This window comes from Astatotilapia calliptera, chromosome 2 (assembly GCF_964374335.1).
Source record: "Astatotilapia calliptera chromosome 2, fAstCal68.1, whole genome shotgun sequence".
Lineage (NCBI taxonomy): Eukaryota > Metazoa > Chordata > Actinopteri > Cichliformes > Cichlidae > Astatotilapia > Astatotilapia calliptera.
Window position 1 is genome coordinate 35,575,355 of NC_137423.1, and position 10,569 is coordinate 35,585,923.

Consider the following 10,569-nt stretch of genomic DNA (forward strand, 5'->3'; position numbering starts at 1 on the left):
GTCATTTTTGTAGAGACTTTTGCCCACAGTGAAACATTACCACAAATTCCTGCCCTGCCCTCTATTTCCTGCAGCAAAGCTGTATCACATTTAACATCTGGCAATGTCAAGAATGAGCAAACACTTACTTGTAATTTGCTACTGGGGAAAGATCTTAAGCAACCCCTCTTTTTCGTTTATATTTTGCTTCCACGGAGCCAGACTTTCTTGTTATTTTTTGGTGGTTTTGATTATTAAAAATTTTACTTGGAACATTAGCTGTTTTTTTTTTACTCTCATTCTCAGTGCAGTCCTTGTACCTGACCACTTTTAGACTGATGTTTTTGTTGTGTTTCTTTTTGCTACAGACTGGTAATTTGTCCCTTGCTCTTTGGCATCTGGCAGCTGTTGTTTTTTTATTTTTTTTTGCCATTTTGTTTTTGTATGTTAAGCCACTCAATACTAACCTATGAATCATTCAGGAATAACTAGTGCAACATGTAACAGACAATGTAGCAAAGAACTGATTTTAAATAGTACTTTTAGGCACTTTTGTTACTAGAAGCCTGTTGAAAAATAAATAGTTTGTTCCCATTTCTTCAGCTGAATCTATGAAAAATGACAAGAATAACCCAGTTTGACAGACATGAAATCACTGTTTTATACTAACAAGGTTATTCCTAATGTCATGAACGGCAAGGTGAGGACTCAAGACTAGACAAGGCTATAATATATATATATATATATATATATATATATATATATATATATATATATATATATATATATATATATATATATATAGATATATATATATATAGATAATACTGAAAAACAAAAATGTTTTATTTTGACTGATTTAAAGTCCAAAAGAAAACCAAAATCCACATGTAGCATTTTCAGTGGAAGAAATACTTCATCACTCATCCAAGTGACTTCTTCAGTTTCAGCTGACTTCAGCTGCACCACTGACAAACAACGGGCTGTGAGGTCAATTTTTAACTTTTACATAACTGTCATGACCATTGATCAGGACTCCAAAATAAAACAGGAAGTAACTAAACAAAGACAAAGGCAAAGGCTAGTCAAAACTAAAATTCAAATTGTGACCAATAAAGAAATCAAGAAGTGGACATAAATCCTAATAATAAAAGAAAAAGATATCAGAAGACCAAAAAACTCAGAAACAAGGACGACGACATCCAAAGACTATTAGCTGAAAACCTGGCATATCTCTGCATGTTGCGCAGTGCATCCTTAAAAAATCTGAGGAAACTGGACAAGTGGAGGACAGAAAGAAGACGTCACAGGCTTAAAATACTATCTACAGCAGATGAACACTTTCTGAAATCACGGTTGTCTCAGGACTGCACTGTATGGACTAAAGGAGAGTGACAAGTTTGAAAGGACTTTTCTTCTATTACATCATGAATTTATAAACATGTAAAGTTCTGAATTTTCATAAGTAACAAATGAAAACAGGAAAACAGGAACGTTAAAAATGACATTTTTATGAGCTGTAAATGAAGCCCTGTTTGAATATGACCCTAGTTCTCTTACTGGTTGAGGTAAATTAAAGTAATATAGAGCTGGGCTGTGGCTTGGCAAAAAATCTGCTAATAGTTGAATCTGGTACTGCCAAGTAAGCCACAAAAGTCTCGGGTTCTTTAGTTTTGTAACTATACACTTTTTAATGATGACTTCAATGTAGCCTCTATCCTGTTTTGACCTTGGTCCAAAGTATCCTCCATTACAGAAGTAAATTGAGCTAAAGCTGTTTGGCTGTCATCTGTCACTGTGCATTGTAATAGCAATCTGCTTATGGGTCAATAAAACCTAGTATTGCCCATAAAGCTTGTTTAGCTTGCATAATATCTTGATAACACAGGGAAAACACAGAGAGGTGGATGAACAAGCAGTAAAAATGGTTATGCAACTTTTATTCGAACCCTATAAACTGTTGATGGGCAGTGCGCTGTGTCCAGAGACCCTCAGCGGTCCTTCAGGACATGTATTTCTGCTGAAAAATGAGTCACGGCTTTATTTTCCTTTCATAAAGTCTGTAATCATCTTTAGGCAAAGTTTTGCTGTGACATTCAGAAATACTTGCTGCAACATTTCAGCTTGCGCAAGCCGAACTATTCAAGGGTTTATTTAAACTTTTTAATAAAGGTGACTAAATTTGACATTAACTAAAGTTAAAGGTGATAGAGATAGTGCCCTACATGAGTGACAGGATGCCTCCTGGATGCCTTTCTGGTCAGGTAATTTGGGGAATCTCCAACCTGGATGAGAACCACAGTGCCACCCAGAAAACCCCAAAATGGGCACAGGCAGAAGATATTTCTGCACTTCTGATGCCTCTATGACCCCAGGAATAAATGAATGTGTCAGTGTATGGATGGAGTCATTTCTGCTATTTGTTTAAATAATAGAAAATAGGAAAAAACAAGATCATCTTAGATGTTTTTGAGGATGACCCATATCCATAATATTTTGTCCATCACTGCAGATGTTTTCTAAAACATGCTTAACTATTCTGGCAGAACAAACAGAACAATTATTGCCATGTGTTGTTAAATGATTCCAGGCCCACTAAAGAGAAGTTTTCTTTGATCATCTGCATTTGGTATCTGGGGCAAAGTGATGACTTTTTGAATGTTATCTGCAGAGATTACTCTTTGATATCATTAAGATACAGCGCTTGTTGAAGCTGACGCCCTGGCAGTTTGTTTCTCTTGTACACTTAATATGCACAGTGAATTAGTCTTTGTTGCCTGTTAACTATGTGCTGTTTGCATTCATATTAACTGTAAAAGACTTTTGCATTAACTGTACATGGATTTCTTTTAGGGGAACATTTTTCTTCTAGCTCTGCTCTGCATAGTGGGTTGCTGTCATTCTCAGAGCATATGACCTCTCTCCATCATACTACACATTTGCAGCATGCATTAAAATAATGCCATCAATTCAGTGTGTGACAGCTGCAGTGTTAATAAGTTCATCCTCTGCACCATTTTTTTGAATGTCAGTGAAAGTATCGAGTACACAACATCTGTCTGCACTCTATAAATCCAAAATCCCCCAGGGGAAGTTTTACTTTGTCACATCTTAATCTTTTCTGAGCTGAGGATGACGCATGCTTAAAAGGCGTGATGTAGTCAGAGTGTACAGACACCTTATTTCAAATGAAATTACACAAATGCCAATTTAATCCTCAGCAACTGAGATGCAAAGACTGTGGAAAAATAAATTGACACGTATCCTAAGTTGCCGATTGTTGCCAAGTTGCCAACTCCTCAATTTTGGCTGCAGTGGCTACAGGTCTGTTCTTGGTGTTTAGATACATTTAAGATATCAATTTGAAAATCCTATGTCACCTCATTCTAGCGTTATCGTGTTCTCACAGTTGGGTGTCCACACCGCCCATCCAGCTGTTCTCCTGTCCACCTGGCTGGGTGACGACAATACTCCATGAGGAAATCTGTAATCCTGTGAGGTCTTATTAATATATTAATATATTAATATACATACTTAAAGACACACACACACACACACACATACATATATATATATATATATATGTATATATATATATATATATATATATATATATATATATAATATGCTTTTGCCATCACTGTGACTCACAGAACTTACACCAGAGAAATTCATATAACCTTTTCTTTTCCTCCTTCAGTGCCCTACATTTATAAATAATTAAATAGGTTTCTTTGTGGAGACATCCGTGGACATATGTGTTGCCAAGTGATAAAACAAACATCTCTCCAACTCTTTTTATAACACGGTAGTTAACAAAATATATATGTACATTAAAAAAAACTAGAAATTAATGTTCATACCACTGTGATAGCTTGTGATAGGTATTGGCTGATAGCTCATTTTGAATAATGCTCCACTTCTACCTAATTGTGTGTAATATGGGATGAAAAGCAAAGAATATTTGCTTTTATCACTGCTTTTGAAATCACAAGTTTCACAATATCACAATTTTCTTAAACAAATACCGACAGATAGTGTTTGTAATGTTTCTAAACCTTTTTTTTTCTATTTGCCAGGTGGTGCTGTTTTAGCCTTTTCCGACAGGGGGTGCTGCAGCACTCGCAGTACCCCTTGTTCTCACGGCCTTGGTGTTGACCGAGAATATTGACACAAGCTCTGTTAGCAGTACACTCAAATGAGCATTTGGGGGCATAAGTGCTTCATGTTGTTTCTTGATGTTTCTGCAAACTCGAACAAACCTTCTTCCAGGCTGTGAAGTTTTAATGTGTGTGTTTTTGTTGAAATGCACACTAATATATTTGCACTGTCAGAAAAAGACAAACGACTTGTTTTCACTGATGCCTACAAAAACCGAATCTTTGGAATTACAGCGTCAAAAATTTATTTTAAATGGGAAAAGGTGTTTTTGTTCAGAGATTTAAAGGCACCCAAAGGCATTATATTTTGTTTTTTTGTTGGCTGATTGGACATCTGCTCAGATCGCTGCATTTTAGTGTTCAAGTTTTAGCAGAAAGCCAACAAAAATGTTGGTGGAAAACAGAAGAAACACCACTTCAAAGAAAGATCTTGGGCACTGTGATTCTGTAGTAGAAGGCATAGGAAGAAATGAAAGCTGCAAAGTTGTAAGTTGTAAATTTAGTACAGTATCATAACAAAAATATAAAGTGATTACAGACTTTGCTTTGTAACACGTTATACCCGCCATAGCAGCAGTAGACTGAAGTAAAAAACCAAACAAACAACCTTATATGGAGCATATATAGTAGCATGAGAGCTGATCTTTTAGCTTACAGACATGCACTTTCATAGACGCCATCTAATGTAATGAGAGTGGGGTAGGTCTGACTGTGAAACCACACACTCATTGGCTATGACCAAAACTTAGTGAATGGATGATACAAAGTGAGTAAATGAGCCTATACCTTCATCACAAAAGTGTTTAGAGAGCTCAAGTCACAGAGAGCTGTTTTCCCACCAAATTTAATAGTACTGCAACCACAGGTATCGCCCTTTGGTGGCGACTGCAGATTTAAGCAACTTACCTATGTGCATAGCACCTAGCGCTGTAACGCCACACCCCATTCAAATGCAGATTCTCTGTCTGTAGCCGCTAAACACTTTGGACTCACAATAAGCACCAAGAAGACTGAAGTCTTCAGCCTGCAAAGGAATGAACAGCAAACATGCCTGAAATAAAGACTGACAGCAAAGACCTTAATAATGTTGACTTCACCTATCTTGGTGGAAGTCTTTTGGCTTCCGAAAGTCTTAATATCGAGGTATCCAAATGCATCGCTAAAGCAAGCGTAGCAGACTCTAAAAGAGAGTATGGAGCGATAGGGGATTGAACCTGGAGATGAAGTGCACAGTATACAGAGCGGTAGTCCTAGCAGTCCTTCATTGCTGTATAGCAATGTATAGCAAACCGAAAATATTTGGCACTCATGAAAAACCTATACAATCTAGGCAGCTAACAGGTCTGAATGGACACATGCTATATGTAAGAGAAGCTCACGAAAAGACAAAGCAGCCATGCAGAAATGCGTACAACTTATACATACATACATACTACTACTGGTACTGTGAACATGAGATAGCACTTTCCAGTCCTCTGTGAGATAATGCCATATTGTATGACTCCACAGCCTCTGATGTCACTGCATTGCAAGTTAATGCAATCCTTTCTCCTTTACTCAGCAGAACTCACTTCTCTGTGTCTGTGACTCAGGGTGTGACCGTGAAAATATGTTCCGACCGTGTCACATACCAGTATTTCAGATTGCATTTTCCACAACTTTGTATGAAGCAGGTCTTTGCACTTAAAGTAGCTGATGAATTACATTATTTAACTGTGAACCTAAGGCTACGTATTTCATATATAGGTCCAATATAAAAACCTGATCTCAGCATGGTGAGGGTAAACTGATCACTTTGCTGAACATAACCACAGGGGGTCACTGGTGTTCAGTGTTCTGCATTCCCACTTCTCTCTCCATCCTCAGTGAACACCCTGTTTTTTTTTCTTCTTGTTTTGTTTTGTTTTTTCAGAAAGCTTGCTCCATTATGGGAGCTCTCATTCACAATCTGCATCAATCAGACCTTCAGTCATTTCTGTGCCTGTGTTTGCATGCTCATTGATCTGTGTATATGCCAGGGGGTTTAGTGCCTTTGTCAGCCATCAGCCATGCTGTAGCTTGGAGATGAGGCTTAAAGTTATGGACCAATATTAATAAATGGTAGCCCTGGCAACAGTGTTCTGTGTGTGAGTCAGAGAAGCTCAGGCAGAGGGGAAGGCAGGGCACCGTGGCCGAGCACGGATGCTCTCTGAAAACCAGCAACAAACCTGGCTATGAACCAGTGTCACATCTGCGCAGAACAAGAGGACAGGCAAAATTAATCAAATCAAGATTCTAACATGAGTGCTTACAGCCGAGGACTCATTTGAGGGTTTTGGTGCAGAGGGATTCAGCTGTTTGTTAGTTTTTGGTCACTATAAACCAAAGAAATTACATTCGGTGAGTTATGCAGCAGTGCTTGAATTTCAACTACATGAAGGTGGAAATGCAGCATGGGTGTTCCCCTGTGTTGGGATGGTTGGTGTGAGCTGTGGGTTGTGATGCATACAGTATTCTCGTGTATCTCTGAGGAGTGGATGGTATTTTTACAGTGACCATAATGGCTGCAATAGATTTTTAGATTTACCAGCTGGATATAAATCCTCCAGAACCCCGCTAGCACTTCTTATGTGGTCTAGACAATAGCTCACAATAAAGTGAATTATAATGAGGAAACTCATTCAAAAAGGCAAAGACTGTGAATAAGTTAAAGAGAAAAGAGTTAATTAAAAGCAGTCCTGTCCTGTCACACAGTTACATCAGAGGTGATGTCAGTCACGTATACAGAGTACAGTCCTGTATGCAGCCATCAGTCGCTGTAGAAAGTAAACCTCGAACTTCCAAGTTAGGGTCACTCACTTCCAATCTTTGAGCTGCTTTTGTTTGCCATTCTACTGCAGAGGCCTGGCAAAGCTGATTACAAATCTCGCCACTTCCCAGAGATTACAGCTATATTACAGTTTAATGTTTTGTTTTTTGCACTGCTCCGTTCAGATTGTCCAACTTCATATTTGCCCAGAGTGAACAGACTCCAAGTACAAAGTGCCGCTTTATGACCTTATAAACCGCAACACAGTTTCCCAGTAATAGAACAACATAAATAAAAGGGCAGAAAAAAAATCAATGGTTAACAATATTATAAAGGTCAATATTATAATAGAAAACCTAGCAAGGTTGGCTAATGCTTGATATTCTTGCTGGTTACTAAAGGCTTCAAATCTCACATTAAATATTAATATTGAGTGAATTCAAACACAAGACGGAGTTGCAAAACTTTTGGAAAGTTTTCAGACTAATCTTAAAATAGGTTTATTTTTACTTATTAATTAAAAAAACAAACACAAATATCATCATTATGTGGATGGTTGTGACTTTTTAATGTTACAGTAGCCATTAACACTTTCCCCGCCAGAGTATTGTCTCCAACTTAACAGAGACTCATAAATCACTAATCATTCGGAACGTCGGTGGGTCCCTGACTACTCCAGTTAGGATGTTGTATCCTTGGGCAAAACGCTGAGCCCGAATTGCCTGCATTGCATCCATTGGAGTTGGAGAGTGTGCGAATTTCAAAAAGTGCTTAGACTTAGATAAAAGTGAATGAATGAAACTTGTAGTAGAGTGCTCCACTGAGTAGAAAAGTGCTTTAGTGCTTTATACGTACCAATCCATTTACCAAATCAAAACAAAGAGCAGAAAGTTAGATTTATAACACTACTGTGTGATGAGAACAGTGATTACTGGACACTACGTCTTGTCATTGGCAGAGATAGTGCTATATACATACATAATATGCTACAGTGACACTGAAAATACACGTTACTAAAGTTATCTTTTGTAAAGAGGTAACTTTATATTATAAAGATGAAAAAATCTATGTAGAAGCACTTCAAGGTAAAAAGAAAACAAATCCAAAGAAAATGAGGTGTAGTGCAAACTATAGAAGTTATAGGTAATAACTGACTAGTCTAACAAGGCAGTCATCACTTTGCACACTCATTAGCGAAGACATCTCATTGAAACTGGTGTATATGACGTCTATCAATAATAAAATTCTGACAACACAGCGATATTTGCTTCTTTTCTTTTTTTAGTGCTGTATGTAGGTACCGTAGGCAGCGTATATACTGAAGCTGCAATTATTTCAGAAGTAAAGGCGGGCAACATGCACCTGCAGGTTTTCTGGTCCATCCTCTTGTCAGTAGCTCCGCCCTGACTTGTTGATAAGAAGGACAGTAAAAGCTGAGTATATATCTGAGTGGCAAATGGCAATACACAAACGATGTCTGACATAATTAAGATGATTTTGACCAAACTCAGCATTCAGATCTCTTCAAAGAATTCAAGGTTAATTTGCATTGACCTTCTCGTGTTATCCACTTCTTCTGCCATTTTCTTTGAGACAGCTAGCATTGCTGTTTTTGCAGCAGTCATATTATCAAAGATGCTGGCTTTAGAACTGTGTGCTGATAACAAACCATCATCTTTAGGCTGTACCACTCCATTTTAGAAGTGAGCTTTCCGCTTTGCCCGAGAGCTTCGTAAATGATCTCGGTCTTGTGTTGGTTCTGGGTTTTGGTCATATGTCTTTACTTTTCTCTGCATGGTGGAATTTTTACTTGCATTTGTGGAAGAAGTGACTGAGGTAGTTATCAGAAGCTTTTCTGAGTGCATAAAAATAGTTTCCACAACAAAAGCCAACACAGGCATCAAGATCACCATTTAACAGCCATGTCTCAGGTTTCTCTGAACCTTTTAGGTGTATTATTTAATGCACATGCTGGAAACTCAAAGCCCTTTGCAACATCACATTGACAAATAGTATTTCTAAAAACCTCAGTCTCATCCAGTCCCCTCCCCATTTTTACTTATGAAAGACCCAGCTTCTCTGTACTACAGTTCTTATACCCATCTTACTAGTTCATTTAATCAGTTGAAATGCTCCACTGGGTATTATTTAGGCAGAATAGATCACCATAATTAGAGTTGTATTTTTACCCTCAGCAATTCGTTTTTGATAAATATTTCTTTTTATTTATACGAGACAAACAGCGATCCCAAGCATATGCTGCTTTTGGAAAAATGCAACTTCTTTTCATCTCCTCCACAAAAGATCCCAACATCTTGAAGAAATTAGGAAATTTCAGCACCAGCTCCATAAAACAAGTCTTACCATTTTTTTCTCTCCCTCCTCTTTACGACGATACATAATTTTGGGTGCTTTGGCTGGGAGGAATACCGCCTCTTCTCATTGTGTTGACAAAGTGCTTTTGAATAGAGCTGGGAGCCCGAGTGAAACCAGATTGTTCGGCGCGATAGAGGAAACAGAAGATAACGGGCAGTAAATCAGGCACTGCTGAGACAAACTTTTGCAGCCAGGGATTCACATATAGAACAGGAGTAACACCTTCCTGCAGTAGCAACAACTATGAGAGTTATCTCTACTGTAAAAATGTATAATGGCCTGGTGATGTTTTCATTGCTCCCCCATATACCACTTTCAGGGCAAGTTTCTGAACGTAACCTAGAGTGATGATCACATTCAAGAGAGGAACAAAACTATAGGAGCTGTTAGGCTGTACTCAAGGGTGGGTAATTTTAGACAATAAAAGGAAATAAAACCACTATTGTTCATCCGTGTCAAGTATTTGTGCAGATGTGATTAACAAATTGAGTTCTGTCTGCTCAGTCTGTTACGTATTAATAGGACTGGCTTTGTAGCTACATCTGGTTTTTGGAACATGCAGATATATCCTTTTACAAACAGTTATGTGCATGAAAAATACAGGGCAAATCACATTTCACATACCATAGGGAACAAGATTGGAGCATTTAGGGGGATTTTCTATATGATGATCACTAACAGTACACCATCTCTTTAACAGTGTTATTACTTTTCCAGCTGTTTGAGAAAACTAGGGGCACATCAAACCAGTGAACTGAACAAAGGGAATCAGAAAAGCAACATCTGCAGTTAAATAAAATATGTGACCTTCTTTTGGATTTTTTAAATCAGGCTAGGACAAAAGAGATGCGTTTGATAAATGGGATTTGCATGGAATCTCATAGGGAAGTAAAACATTACAGTGGGAACACTACAAACATGAGGGTCCATCTCATGCACCATGTGGGTTAATGCAACCTGAGGACAGTAAAGCTAACATTAAATCAGCTCAACCCAAAAAAAACAACCAACCCTGACACCCTTAGGTTGACAAGGCTATCTTCCAGTTAAATAATGTAATCCATCACCTACTTTATGTGCAAAGACCTGCATCCATGCAAAGATGTTGAAAATGCACGCTGAAATGCACGCTCAGGGTCACACCCTGAGTCACGGACACATAGAAGGGAGTTCTGCTGAGTAAAGCAGAAAGGATAGCATTAACTTGTGATGCACTGACATCACAGCTTGTGGATTCATGACAGCTCATTATCTCATAGAGAACTT